This window comes from Oncorhynchus kisutch, linkage group LG4, assembly GCF_002021735.2.
Source record: "Oncorhynchus kisutch isolate 150728-3 linkage group LG4, Okis_V2, whole genome shotgun sequence".
Classification (NCBI taxonomy): domain Eukaryota; kingdom Metazoa; phylum Chordata; class Actinopteri; order Salmoniformes; family Salmonidae; genus Oncorhynchus; species Oncorhynchus kisutch.
The window spans coordinates 73,284,092-73,300,070 of record NC_034177.2 but is presented as its reverse complement, the minus strand read 5'-3'; the positions used below and the strand labels follow the sequence as shown (position 1 = coordinate 73,300,070).

Sequence of the window (15,979 nt, the reverse complement as noted above, 5' to 3'; positions counted from 1 at the left end):
GTACAAACAATAGTACACAAGTATAAACACCATGGGACCACGCAGCCATCATACCACTCAGGAAGGAGACGTGTTCTGTCTCCTAGAAATGAACGTACTTTGGTGTGAAAAGTACAAATCAATCTCAGAACAACAGCAAAGGACCTTGTGAAGATGCTGGAGGAAACAGGTACAGAAGTATCTATATCCACAGTAAAACGAGTCCTATACCGACATAACCTGAAAGGCAGCTCAACCAGGAAGAAGACACTGCTCCAAAACCACCATAAAAAAGCCAGAATACGGTTTGCAACTGCACATGGAGACAAATATCATACTTTTTGGAAAAATGTCCTCTGGTCTGATGAAACAAAAATAGAACTGTTTGGCCATAATGACCATCGTTATGTTTGAAGGAAAAAGGGGGAGGCTTGCAAGCCGAAGAACACCATCCCAACAGTGAAGTACAGGGGTGGCAGCATCATGTTGTGGGGGTGCTTTGCTGCAGGAGGGACTGGTGCACTTCACAAAATAGATGGCATCATGAGGGGGAAAAAATTATGTGGATATATTGAAGCAACCTCTCAATACATCAGTCAGGAAGTTAAAGCTTGGTCACAAATGGGTGTTCCAAATGGACAATAACCCCAAGCATACTTCCAAAGTTGTGGCAAAATGGCATAAGGACAACAAAGTCAAGGTATTGGAGTGGCCATCACAAAGCCCTGACATCAATCCTATAGAAAATTTGTGGGCAGAACTGAAAAAGCATGTGCGAGCAAGGAGGCCTACAAACCTGTCTCAGTCACACAAGCTCTGTCAGGAGGAATGGGCCAAAATTTACCCAACTTATTGTGGGAAGCTTGTGGAAGGCTACCCGAAACATTTGACCCAAGTTCAACAATTTAAAGGCAATGCTACCAAATACTAATTGAGTATGTAAACTTCTGACACACTGGGAATGTGATGAAATAAATAAAAGCTGAAATAAATCATTCTCTCTACTATTATTCTGACATATCACATTCTTAAAATAAAGTGGTGATCCTAACTGACCTAAAACAGGAACTTTTTACCAGGATTAAATGTCAGGAATTGTGGAAAACTGAGTTTAAATGTATTTGGCTAAGGTGTATGTAAACTTCCGACTTCAACTGTACATGTGTCCACCCTACCCACACTCTGTTCCCGCGCTATATTCAAATACCAGTACGCATTCTACAAGTGGAGGAATAGTCTAAATATGATAACACAACAGAAGCTGATGAAAATAGCTAACTACTGTAGTGAAGTAGCCAGCTAACCTCTGTAGCTAGCCAGCAAGCTAGCAAGCAATGCTAAAGGGATTGCAAACTAGTTAGCATAACAAAACAAAACAAAAAAAGCTTTTCTAAATATTAGCTGGCTGGCTAGCATTTGAGGCCAGCAAACATGTTCTCCACATACTAGGAATGCGTTTCCTCCAACATTATAATGAAAAGATGCCTGTCTGTCCCAAAACACAAGTATTCTGGAGATATGTGAGAGGAGTGCTTTCGGTAGCCTGATTGTGTCCAGACTGTGGAGAAATCGGCACACAATGCCTCCCTGACCATATCCTGAAGTGATTAGCCGGATCTGAACACAATCAAACCACAAAGCGACTTTTGTGTGTCTAGACCCATCTTTTCAATGAAAGATTCGTATTCCGAAGGCATATGTCACATGTAAGTGTCAAGTGTAGACACAGGCTTAGTCATCATAACTGTATTTCCCACCATAGCTGAGAAGTATGAACCAACACACAACAAAACTGTTCTTTCCTCAACAAACAGCCCTTAGACTGTCTCAGACACACACAGGCCTGGTGGTCTACCCCTATCAACATCCCCTTTGCAATTAGATACTAGAGCTGATCCAATCTCAGCCTGACTTTCCACCTAGTTTGCCAGTGGAACTGAGATTAGTTTTCAAGTGAATGAGTGAATTCACATGCAAGCAAGAAACCAAAGGTCAACTCTACTGTATGTACATTCACTAAAACTACACTTTAGTTCATTTGCCAATAACCACCTCAGTAAAGAGAGAACAGGGGTGTATAAACCCACAGAGGCATACCTCCTTTCAGGCTGTCCCAGTACGGTGAGAACAGACACAGACAAGTACACTGTAAGCATTCCATGGAATGTTAGGCCTTCCTGGTACAAAACCAGTCCTGTCTGGTATTTAGTTCATGAAGTAAAGATCAACCATCTCTCCCACAACATAACAAGAGTGCAAAAAACACATACTCTAACAATAACTTCCCTAGTCCCAAATGAAACGACCCTGGCAAACCCAGTCAAAGTGTTCCATTGTCAGTGGTACTTTAATCAGTGTAGGCCTACCCAAACATTCTGTAGTCACGCAATTACATTACACACTCCAACGATGGTCCAAAACAGGACTCCAAAAACAATGCAATCTAACAGTACAGCATTTCCCTGCCAGCTCCTGAATCTCAACACTTTGTTTTGTTAAGAGAGCGTAGGAGCGGTTTGGTTGTCTGAGCTCCTTGAAACTGAATTCTACCATTCAGAACACCTTCAAAGTGGCATATAAATTAGTTTGTTCACAAGTCAACGTGTTTCATTCCACTCAGCAACACAAACAAAGAACAAAGTGACTCATATCAAGACATCCCAGCTGCGAACCCTCCTCTGCAAAACCACAAACGAGAAGGATGATGTTAATTACAGAACTCAATTACAATAAAAGGCTGAAATATGTTGATGAGTGTGAAGTCTTGTGAAAATCATGAGCTGGCGCACATTCAAAAAAGTTAGTAGAGGTGCTGACTAACGGCGAGTAAACTGTAGGCTATAAAAAGAAGAAGAAGAGAATCGGACACTCTATATACAAGCTCCCAGTAATTTATTAGGTATTCCATGAACATTTGGGCATCACAGTGCCTTCTCATGTGCCATCACACGAGGAGCTCCCGAGTGGTGCAGCAGTGTAAGGCAGCGCTTGAGGCATCACTACAGACACCCGGGTTCAAATCCAGGCTGTATTCTAACCTGTGATTGGGAGCTCCAGCTGTGATTGGGAGTCCCATAGGCTGGCGCACAATTTGGCCAGTGTAGGCAGTCATTGTAAATAAGAATATGTTCTTAACTGACTTGTTTAAAAATCACAGTGATGCTGAAACATTGGTTTACCCAATAAATTACCGACAGCTTATATATAGTGTGCAACTCTATTATTCATTTTTAGAGCCTAGAGTCTGAAGTCTTGCCCAGTGTGTGTGTGTGTGTGTGTGTGTGGCCTTAAGGAAAACCCACATGAATTTCACGTGAAGTGTTCCAAAAACACGTGATCACATAACGTATATTCCACATTGACATGAAAACAACATTGATTCAACCAGTGTGTTTCCAGTGGCATGTGATCTTATGTGAAGTTAATGTGATCATGTTTTTACATGTAGTTCCATGTTAAGTGTTCCCAAAACACTTGTTTACATGTGCAATTTCACTTGAAATCATGTGGTTTTTCTGTAAGGTTGTGTGTGTGTGTGTGTGTGTGTGTGTGTGTGTGTGTGTGTGTGACTCATGAAACACCTCAAATGACTATCAATCTTTTCACAGGTTGCGGTGCTGAGGAGGGTGTCAATAAAATGAGATAAGAAAGCCACACTTCCCTCCAACTGGCAGTTCTTGAAACAGACCAGTGTTACAGGCACACAACATGACTTAAAAGTGGGACAACTTACAAACCCCAAAGTGCCTACAACAATAATAATATGATCTCTACAATTCCCAATCTGGATATTTGAGGGTATGCAGGTGTAAAGGATGGGCTACTGCACACTGCTTGCTAAGAGAGTACCTCCTGATTCGGGTCACACCAGGCTTGAACCCAGGCCTTGCCACCCTCGTAAAGCATCTTACCAGTCAGCACCACACCAAAAGCTAGCAATTCAGCAGCGCAGGTAGAAGTCACACTCAAGGCTGAGAAGCAAGTTTCACACATCCCCATTTGCTACATTCCCCCCTCAAAATGTACTCAAAAGCTGCCCCAGCATTGAGCTGAGCACAACTGTATATCTGGGTCAAGGCACCATTGTAAAGATCATCATGGCTTGATTAGCAAGTATCACTTGCTCCTGATTTGGCTCACACCAAGGCTCAAACCCAGGACTGCTGCCTTGCTAGCACATGTGACTACCCTCCTGAAACTGTCTTAACAGTTAGCGCCACACGAATAGGTAGCAGTCAGCTGCAAGTGGCAACACTTAAGGCTGAGAAGTAAGTTTCACACATCCCCATGTGCTACACAGGCATGGTGAGCGCTGCGGAGGAAAAAAAAGTAGTACTACACAAGGGAGGAGGGGGGTTCAGTTGAACCGGGTTACAGAGCTGGAGCATAGAATACAGGAAGGCTTTGTCCCAGTTGCCCAAGCACTGCGCACAACGCAAATGATCTCTCAATCAACTCCTTTCTATTCTCTTATTTGACTATGCGCTATTCTCCTACAGTGGAAACATGCGCAACCGGCAGCTAGAAAGCAAGCAAGTTTACGCAGCATCGCAACACGGTATTTAACTTGTTCCTCAATTACATTGTGCAGTAGCCTATTTTAAGATACATAAAACACGATAATAATTTGTGTTGGGGTTACAGCCTTTCAATATCGTCCCTGAAAACACAATCTCCCAAGCACTTTGTTTCCTGCTATTATGATAGCATGGATCACAAGCAAGCAACACTTCCCAGTTCATATTGTTGACAATATTTAACTTTCTCTAGACATAAGAAACAAGCTTGGGAAATTGTGTTTTCAACTTCTTGCAATGGAAAAAAGCTCAAGCAAATTTCAGCAATCAACAAACTACTTTGGGCAACAAAGACACCCCAAAAAAGGATAGCATTCATTCTCAAGAGTGGCCTACCAATTCAAAGAAAATATGATGTCGGGATGGATGGCTTACTACCTGGCCAGCTGAGAGTCTGTCGAAGTTAAGTCATCTTCGATTTCCGCAACAAAGGACCAGAAAAGTGTGTGGATCCTCATGCGCACTACTGCCTCCACAGCGGCGATGGCAGTGTGGGACTGAGAAACTGCCTGAAACCCCGTGCTCGCTGGAAAGTTGAAACAAAATCCGCGTTCAGCGAAACCATTTCTCACGCAGAGGGAGGAAGCAACTATTGATTCCACAGTGGTGTAGCCAATTGGAACAATTACGCTTAACCGTACTTATACAGATACTATTTATATATTCAGCATGTTTCTTGCCATTCATTACACGTGTATTTTATTTCTAGTTCAATAGAAACTACATAATTTACTCCCCCTCCCCCCCATATTGGTATCGTCTACCTGTGTGTTCCTTTTCTTTTCCCACAAGCTATTCTGAATGTACAACTCTGTAGTAACATTGTTACAGTTACTAGTTCACTTGTAAATGTGTCAACTATCACAATGTGACTGTGGTTGACTGACCCTCTTAAGCCTGTGACATGAATTAAAACAAATTGTTTCCAGGCCTGAACCATCTGTAATGTATGACACTAGCCTAAAATATGTAGATCCTATTAAATGCTCTCATTCATATTGCCATTTGTTAGGCATGTCTAAAAGTGTTCCTTCTTTGTCACAGTAATGTCTATATACACCCATAGTTCATGTAGAAACATGTAGTACAGTTCTGTAAACTATTGTAGCAGTAGACAAATACTAGGCCAGGCCTAGTAGCCTAAATAAATGTATAATGGTTGTATGCAGAGATATACAGTATTATATATAGCTACATCCATGTGCTCTGTAACTGTGAAGTTGACTGAGCTGCCTGTAAAGGTTTCACTGGAACCTGACAGATGGTTTGAAATGTGGCAAGGAGGACTCTTTCCCACTTCCACATTGCTTCCCCGGCAAGGAAAACTACACAGCTACATGCAGGAGTAATTCAATCAGCACCCGGAAATCATATTAAGAGGTCAAACGGTTTCCAAGGAGAAATACAAAAAACATAAATATTTACTGTATCACACTTGAGACTGAAATGAAAGCACAGCATTCATGGTGTTGGGGCGGCATCAACTCTGCAACTTTTGATGAGCATAATGAGTGGAATAAAAGTCAGTCGTCACCACAGTGCCAGCACACTTTGCCTGCTGATGATGGCAAGTTATGAACCTACTGTACATTTTCATGTTGCTTTGAGAATAAGGCACAGTGATGCCGAAATGTTGGTGATTTACCCAATAAATTAATGGGAGCTAATATATAGAGAGTGTGACTCTATTTATTTTCATAGCTTATAGTTTATTCTCCGTCAGTCAGCACCTCTAGATAAAATCCTTTTCTCTGGGTGTGAGCCAGCTCATGTTGTTTTATTTGGCCTTGAGAATGACGCCCATATATCCCATATTGTGTATGCCTATATAGTGTATGTCTTCTGTGGCTCATGAAACACAGATCATGTGTCTAGAACAACAACCTCTCTCTCAATGTGAGCAACACAATGGAGCTGATCGTGGACTATTGGAAAAGGAGGGCCGAACAGGCCCCTATTAACATCGACGGGACTGAAGTGGAGCAGGTTGAGGGGTTCAAGTTCTTTGGTGTCCACATCACCAACAAACTATCATGGTCCAAACACACCAAGACAGTTGTGAAGAGGGCACGACAACACCTTTTCCCCCTCAGAAGACTGAAAAGATTTGGCATGGGTCCCCAGATCCTCAAAAAGTTCTACAGCTACACCATCGAGAGCATGTGCACTGGTTGCATCACCGTCTGGTATGGCAACTGCTCGGCATCTGACCGCAAGGCGCTACAGCGGGTAGTGAGTATGGCCAAATACATCACTGGGACCAAGCCCCTTTGTTTTTATACTGCTGCTACTCGCTGTTTATTATCTATGCATAGTCACTCCAAATTGCCTCGACTAACCCCTCGCACATTGACTCGGTACATATTGTTATGTAAATGTATCGTGTTACTTTTTGATAAACATTTTTTATTTTATTTATTTTTTTACTTTGGTTTAGTTTATTTAGTAAATATTTTCTTAACTCTATTTCTTGAACTAGGGTATGTTCTGTCGGTTTCGGTGCATGTGACAAATACAATTTGATTTGATTTGAAATTACAGTGGACATCCTAAAACAGCACAATGTGCAAAAAAGCCTCCAGCCACCCACACCAGTCCTTTTCAGATTGTTTTATTTAACTAGACAAGTCAGTTAAAAACAAATTATTATTTACAATGACAACCTACAGTGGGTTAACTGCCTTGTTCAGGGACAGAACAACAGATTTTTACTTTGTCAGCTCAGGGATTCGATCCAGCAACCCTTCGGTTACTGGCCCAACGCTCTAACCACTAGGCTACCTGTCACACCAAAAGATAGGATTGCTCAACTAGCTTGGCATGCCAGGCATCTGTTGAAACAGCATAACATGCTCCAAGCAGATGAGTGAAACAAAATGTATCATTTACTAGGCCTCAAATTCCTGGAACCAGTTTAATGACTGCTGCCTTAAAACACGCAGTACAGTGGGCATGCTTTTTTCCATGAACAGCAGCAGAGCTCCAGGGGTGTGTTCCTGTTCACAGCCTCATAAACTAACAAATTAACCACTATCAAACCCTCAGGGTGACAGGATCACAATCACATCTGTCGTTCTGCCCCTGAACAAGGTAGTTAGCCCACTGTTCCTAGGCCGTCATTGAAAATAAGAATTTGTTCTTAACTGACTTGCCGAGTTAAATGAAGGTAAAAATACATCAAAAACATAGCAGATGCATAAAACTTTTCATGGTAATGATACATCTATCATTCACTTCTATTCATCCACAAGGAACTAAGGTGCTATCTACAGATGCAAATTGAGGTTTATTTGAATGGTGTTTGGCAACTGCATTAGCAGGATACCCTGACGATAAGGCATGCTGTATCGTAAAGTTGACTGGATTACTCTCATGACATGACTTTGATTAACAGGATTTCAGTGCCTCCCAAAGCCTCCATATTTGTGTCTACGTCTCTTAGCAACAGCACCTGTGCGAGTGGGCTTTACGCAAAGAGCAGCGAGCTTCAGTCCGTAATTCAATCTAATCTGTGGTGCAGAACAAAGACATTGGTTCTGTGCCAGGCAAACAAAGAGCCATTTGAAGACTTCCTTAGATGCTGTCTCGTCTCAGACAGTGTACATTTCAATGAGACAATATTGGTCATCGAGTGAAGACAGTCAAGAAGCATCTTGTTTCATGGGAAAAAGTTGTGTAATGGTATAATGTGTCAATGCACATCCAGTCAGGATTTTCAGTGCCTTGTAAATTTCCAGGCAGTAGTTTTCGTAACACGTTGCATGTGTTTACTCAATAGCATGCCTCGGCATCAACTGCTCCCATTGGGCCACCCGCCCAGATTCCAATTAGAGGTAGATTGAGAGTTATTAATGACAGAATGAGTTAAGACAGGAAATCACTGATCTTTCTTTGAACCATGCCCTCTGTTTATTCATTATGAGCTGGTTATTAAGGTGGATTGCAGAGGACTTCTGAATGGAAAATGTTGACATAGGTAGACATGATAAATACATTCACAGCTTAATCCAAAGATACTGTACAGTAAAGGGGCAATCTGCAGCTGCTACATACATTTTTATACTTATAAATTAATGATATGTACCCATTGATTTGGGAAGAATATAACTTATAAATGCCTCATGAGCTTAGTTCAACTGTCCTACCCCATTAGAACCTGAAATGTAACCTGGTTTTCCTCAAATGTTTGTAAACAAAGTAAATGTAAACAAACACTGTATATCCTTGAAAAATTGTTAAAACTAAAATGTTGATATAATGGATGGGGAGTTCTTGCATCTATAGCGCTGTATGAATTTGAGATTGGTTACATTTCACCAGCCACATCCCTCAGATTTCTACCGAAACAGTTGCAGGAATCACACTTTGTTATTGTTTCAACTGCTGATTGCAACTTTAATGTATAAGCAATACACTGTAGCTCTGGATTTACAGAACTTGAACATGATACCATCCCTATTTGGTTAATAAGCATTTGAAAAGGGTACAGATTAGATAACTATTCCCTGTACTCTTCAGTTCTCTATCTTTCCTCACACAGGCTAGAGAGGACACATGGCTGGTGTCCGGTGAACAAGATTATCAATGCCCTACACTAGGAAGACCTAATAGTCCATGGTCTTCTGACTACAGCTAACTGACCGCACATGAAGATGATGAGTCCATATGGGTCAGTGATGACCTCAATGCCACAAGGCAGGAGAATCCACTTAAATATGATAATACGTACGTAAGTTAGAACAAAGTAAATGGGGTTGATAAAAGGCCAAGAAGAACTGATGGCAATCTGAACTAAAAGGTTTCATAGGAAATTTGTAAATATTTGTAATGTTAGCAAAAGATGATCATATTAGAAAGCCACATAGCTATTTGACATTCAAAAGTTACAATCTTTCCCGGAGGGAGATTTTGGATTCATCAATCTAAACATGACATGAATGATCTGAAACATAGGACTTTTTATAAAACTGGTTTTGACAACAGCACATAACAGCACATAATATGACAATTAATGTGAAATCGTTTTTGGTATTTTATGTGTGTGTGGGTGTGTGATTTTATTTAAGGAACAAGGTGCTGCTGATTAGAGGACAAGGCTTGATGAATTTCTTCTGCCGAGAAATGGCCCCCTCTGCTGTGTCTGACAATATCATCACATTTAGTAGCATTAACCCTCACATTTCCTTGTGACTCACAGCTGTACCTCCTAAGCTTTGAGAAGGACACCAGGGTACAGTGATATGGTAATGGCAGAAAGAGTGAACGGTTATATATTATTCGTATTTTAAATGTATGTTGTTCTGTCTTTGAGCTGTTCTTGTCTATTTTTGTTCTGTATTATGCCATGCTTTATGTGGACCCCAGAAAGAGTGGCTGCTGCTATTGAGGATCCTAATAAAATATCATTGCAGAATTTAGATTTAGATGTCTGGAATCTGATTTTAAAAAATTAAGAGCAAGACAAATAACTCAATACAAAATAATATATTTATTTTAGGGTATTCTAATTGTTCCCCTGAATATTTCACAAAAATGTAACTTCAATTGATAAATAAAAGTCCATTAAAACAACATAATTGTAGCCAGTAGCTGTGAAAGTGGTGCTTATGAGCCCAAAGTGGTCCCTGTTGTTTTTGTGCTATAAAAAACATATATATATTTTGCAATTGGTATATGTTACGAATGCAATTTGTTCAAAATGTTATGAATTTGTTGTGCTTAAAGGGATACTTTGGGATTTTGGCAGTGAGGCCCCTTTATCTACTTCCCCAGGAACTCATGGATAACATTTTTACATCTCCGTATCAGGTATGAAGACAGTTAGAGGTAGATTTGCGAACCAATGCTAACTTGTGTTAGGCAATGACTGGAAGTCTATGGGTATCTGCTATCATCTCCTCAACTCATATTGAAAGGGGCCTAAATACTGGCTGATCAAGGCTGCTTTTGTTATAACCTGATGCTTAACCGGAGAGCTGTCTTAGTTGTGGCATTATATCGATGTTTTGATAATAGGTCAGGCACCAAAATGAACCACCCAAACAAAGATTTTACAAGCCCAACAGCTGTCAGACGTATCGAAAGCAGTACATCCCCTCAATGTACTCTGAACCTTTCATGACTCTAGGTTAATGAACAAGAAAATGTATTGAAAATAGCATCTAATGTTTGGTAATTGTATGTTTATAAATAGTAAAATATGTCCGCTCTTTCCATTTCCTGAAAAGCTTCTGTTTTGGAGATAAGAGATTTTCATCAGACAGCGATGAGAGACTCCCCTAGTCCCTGTTGATAACACTTAACTTGCTATTGAGCCTATAAATAATCATAATGGCATAAAATATGGCATAAACAATCAAGGTCACTGATGAGAACTGACTTTTGCATTCTGGAAACTAATAGATTATGTTGACAGTGGGATGGAGGAGTCCTGATAAGTGTAATTCAATGTTCCACTCAGAACATTCCAGGAGTGTCTCCGACGGTTCGCTCACCTTGGCTGAACATCTGCAGTAGCTGTTCCTTAGTCCAGCTACAGGAAGTGATAACAAAGACCCCCTCCTCTTTCAATGCCCCTCTCAGAGCTTGAACGTAACAAGCTTTGCTCTCCTCAGTGTTCTCTGGGTTCAGGCTTATGGTGTCAAATGCACCCTTGTCGATGCATAAATCAAAGCTGCTCAGCTCTCCAGAGCAGCTCATGAAGTCCATCCACCTCCTAGTATGATGCAAAAGGCAGTGAGTTGATATCAGTATGCACTGAAATAATGTTGACATTTACATACAATAGCCAGGTACTCCATATGTGTTGAGCTACATTACGGCTGTATGAGATATGTTAATCATTTCCAAAACTCTTTGTCATTAAACAATTGCTTTCAGTTGTCAGCATCAATCTTTTGCTTCAATATCTGTTGAACTTGAGTATGTCAGGTGTCAGTGCAGGTGCAGGTCCCTGAAAATCTCGTCTACAAAGGATTGGAAGACTGATGGAGCATTCATCAACCTGTACGGCATGACGAGGTACTCATAGTGCCCAGAGGCGGTACCAAATGCAGTCTTCCACTCATCCCCCTCCCGGATACGCACCAGATTGAAACGCTCTTGAGATTTGGTGAAGAAGCGCCCCGTGCATTGACTCTGTCACACTGGCTATGAGAGGCAGTGGGTAACTGTACCTCACAGTGATCTGATTTATACATTGATAGTCAATACATGGGCGTAAACCTACCATACTTCTTCTTCACAAAAAATAAACTCAAGGAGGCAGGTGAAGTGGAAGGCCAAATGTATCCCTGTCCCAGAGATTTGGAGACATATGTTTCCATAGCCGCCGTCTCCTCCTGTGACAGAGGATACACGTGACTCCTGGGAAGTGCTGCATCTACCAGGAGATTTATCACCCAGTCCCCCCGTCGATGGGATGGTAGTTGAATTGCCTTCTTTTTACAGGAGGCGAGAGCCAAATCGGCATATTCAGTTGCACCTATGGAAACACCTACACACCTCCCTGAGCACTGACGTGACCATCCCTTGAGCCCTCTGTTGCCACGAAATAGTGTGGTCATGATAGGCCAACCAGGGAAGCCCCAACACCACAGGAAACACAGGAGAATCGATCAGGAAGAGACTAATCCTCTCCTCATGACCCTCCTGCGTTATCATACATAGTGGAGCTGTGACCTCCCTAATCAGACCCGACCCTAAAGGACGACTATCTAAGGCATGTACAGGGAAGGGCACATCAACAGGAACAATAGGGATCCCTAATCTAAGTGCAAATGACCGGTCAATAAAGTTCCCAGCTGTGCCTGAATCTACTAGCGCCTTATGCTGGGAATGCGGGGAAAACTCAGGAAATGCTATACATACACACGTGTGCGCAACAGGGAGCTCTGGGTGAGTCGGTGCCTACTGCCTCACCTGGGATGATCCACCAGTGCCCTGCCTGCTGCCTCGACTCCCTGGGGAGCCTCCCCAGCACCGACCAGCAGTGTGCCCTCTGCGGCCACAGGTGGTGCAGGAAACGGCCCCCCCTCCGGTCACCCTTAGAGCAGCACCTCCGAGCTCCATTGGTGTAGGATCGGAATGGACGGACCCCGATCCGAACGTCCGTGGGTGGCCAACAGGTTATCCAGCCGGATGGATAAATCCACCAGCTGGTCGAGGGTAAGGGTGGTGTCCCTGCAAGCCAGCTCCCGACGAACGTCCTCACGTAGACTACACCGGTAATGGTCGATCAGGGCCCTCTCATTCCATCCTGCGCTGGCAGCCAGGGTCCTGAAGTCCAGTGCAAAGTCCTGTGCGCTCCTCATCCCCTGTCTCAGATGGAACAAGCGTTCCCCCGCCGCTCTCCCCTCAGGTGGATGATCGAAGACCGCCCGGAAGCGGCAGGTGAAATCCTCATAGCGGACCAACGCTGCGTCTATTGGCCAACTCAAGAGATGAGGGCGGACACGCTCTCGTGTCCCGAGGGAGCCGGGTGGACGGTCGCCAGTTAGAGCTCCAACTGGAGCAGGAACCCCTGGCACCCGGCAGCCGTCCCATCATATGCCCTCGGGAGCGAGAGCCAAATCCCACTGGGTCCAGGTGACATAGGGGTGGATTTTGGAGCATTGTCGCATGCTGCTGGACGCACTCCTCCACTGGTAACGGAGGACTGGGTGCATCTGCTGACTCCATATTGGGTGCGTGTTTCTGTCAGGTGTCAGTGTGCAGAGGTTAGGAAGCAGTCAGGCGCAGGACACAGAACTGAGTAAAAGACGTACTTTACTCGAAAAGAAAACAACACTAATTTCCACGTAGGGAAAAACACACCAACTCACAGAAGTCTTGAACACTAAACAAAGAACAAACACGCACAAAACCATGTGGGAACCAGAGAGTTAAATAGGGAATAAATTATAACGTAATGGGAACCAGGTGTGTACAATCAAGACAAAACAAATGGAAAAAGAAACGTAGATCGGTGGCAGCTAGAAAGCCAGTGACGTCGACCACCCAACGCCGCCCAAACAAGGAGAGGCACCAATTTCAGCGGAAGTCATGACAGAGTAACCACGTGACAGACGCTAACATCTGTGTAAAAATATAGTGCTTTCATCCATGTGGTCCAACCTGACCACTGCTAAGGCTGAGGCCCTAGCACAAATGAAAGACTTCCTTGATCCTTATAGGGCACGAAAAACTAGACCTATGGAGTGAGCCAAGCAGCCACACATTTACCACAACCCAAGTGTCACATCATTGTAGTTTTATGAAGGGTCAACAGTATTTCAGTGTTGGGAGAAATATGTTTGTCCAACAGAATGGCTCTGTATGCTTTGGATGGATGCACCCAGAAACCTCTGTGAAGTGCTTTAGGCCAGTGGTGGGAGGGAGAGGCTTTAAAACAGTTGAAAACAAGATAGTGCGTCCAAATGGTGGGATTATCCCACTCTCAGGCAGATACGGGATAGTATTAAAGATGACGCTCAGTGTCACACCCTGACCATAGTTTGCTTTGTATGTTTCTATGTTTTGGTTGGTCAGGGTGTGAGCTGAGTGGGCATTCTATGTCTAGTTTGTCTAGTTCTATGTATGGCCTGATATGGTTCTCAATCAGAGGCAGGTGTTCGTCATTGTCTCTGATTGGGAACCATATTTAGGTAGCCTGTTTGGTGTTGGGTTTTGTGGGTGATTGTCCTTGTTCCTGTCTCTGTGGTTTGCACCAGATAGGGCTGTTTTTGGTTTTCCACATTTATTGTTTTGTAGTGTTCATGTTTATCTTTGTTTATTAAACATGAATCAATATAATCACGCTGCGTTTTGGTCCGCCTCTACTTCACCTAAAGAAAACCGTTACACTCAGAGAGAGACAGACCTCCATGGACAGTCCTCCTACCCTCTGAGCATCCGGCTGTGGCCACTGGGAACTCTCTCAGTATATGCTCCAGGCCAGACGTACACTCACACGCTCATGCGTTAGCCAGACTATGTGCAGGACGCTCTGAACCAAAATACTGTACCATAGACACACACCGGATTCTCCTCACACTCCTGCAGACATTAACATAGCACAGAATAGCTGAGAACACACACACGTTTCTAGTGTTCTACTGCTCTGGAGGCATGGACCAACATACCATCTGATTTACCCAGACAGGACTGCTGCCAGACTAAGGTCAATATTGACCTCAACAGCAAGCGGTCTGACCAAATACCGTATACAGTACACATCTCCGGAGGTACGTGTACAATATGAGAGTATGCATGTGTGTATATGGGGGAGGAAACCTCACTCATCCCCATGTGTGGTATTATATGGCTGAGCAGCATTTAAAAACTGCTTTTCCTGCACACATTTTCCTGCAGATGTGTTAAATTGTGTCAGCTCGCTCGGGCATAAGGTGGCTGAATCCAAAGCTGGGCGGAGTCCTATTACTTTTAACACCTCTCTGCTACCCCTCCACACAGGAGAGTTCCCCCTCATGGCAGCAGCCCCAGGCTGGGGGATATGGTGCGCTAAACGGGGGGGCTAAACATCAATGGCTGGGTTTGTCTGGGGTCCAACCAAGAGACCCAGGGTCCTAAACATTATATTACAGGGATGGAGTAGAGTTGTTTAAAGATGGAATCCACAGTAAGGGGGAAAACAGCGCCACTGTCCACCCCACGGCCGCTGTTAATGTTTTTGTTTTGTTGATGTCGATGAAGTGTCGGTGAGGATCGTCGCCCAATGTGGTAAAAACAGATGCAGTACATGCTGTGCTCTTCTGTTGCGTGTGCATTGATGAAAAAAAACTTTGTTTGCAGTAACTTCTTTGTTGTTGTAATATTGCAAACAGACGTGGCAGTTTCACCATTAAGGATTCGAGCTTTAAAGATGCACTATGCAGAAATTCCTGGTCCTAAAATCCAAATAGTTCGCCTAATTTCAGTTTATGTGACAAAACACAAAAGTATAGTGTATAGAATCATCGAAACAATCTAAACCGCTGTGAAATATATTTTGGTGTGATGGTGTGGGGGTGCTTTGCTGGTGACACTGTCTGTGATTTATTTAGAATTCAAGGCACACTTAACCAGCATGGCTACCACAGCATTCTGCAGCGATATACCATCCCATCTGGTTTGCGCTTAGTGAGACTATAATTTTGTTTTCAGCAGGGCAATGACCCAACACACCTCCATGGCTATTTTACCAATAAGGAGAGTGATGGAGTGCTGCATCAGATGACCTGGCCTCCACAATCACCCAACCTCAACCCAATTGAGATGGTTTGGGATGAGTTGGACCGCAGGGTGAAGGACAAGCAGCCAACAAGTGCTCAGCATATGTGGGAACTCCTTCAAGACTGTTGGAAAAGCATTCCAGGTGAAGCTGGTTGAGAGAATGCCAAGAGTGTGCAAAGCTGTCATCAAGGCAAATGGTGGCTACTATGAAG

At 43.2% G+C, this 15,979-nt stretch overlaps 1 protein-coding gene across 12 annotated transcripts in view; it reads right to left on the bottom strand.

Annotated features, from left to right (window-relative positions):
- The window catches only part of LOC109889974 (protein FAM53B-like), a 40,395-nt gene that overhangs the window by 22,605 nt on the left and 1,811 nt on the right, over nucleotides 1-15,979 (bottom strand). For 2 of the 12 annotated variants that reach the window (XR_004209842.1, XM_020481868.2), the window contains exon 1: nucleotides 4,935-5,086. The exons of 5 other annotated variants lie outside the window; for them this stretch is intronic. The gene's annotated coding sequence lies outside the window, so the exon portion shown is untranslated. Of the gene's footprint in view, nucleotides 1-4,892; nucleotides 5,087-15,979 lie in introns of those variants that run through there. 5 more of the 12 variants (XR_004209841.1, XR_004209840.1, XM_020481863.2 and 2 more) reach the window with 5 other exon arrangements.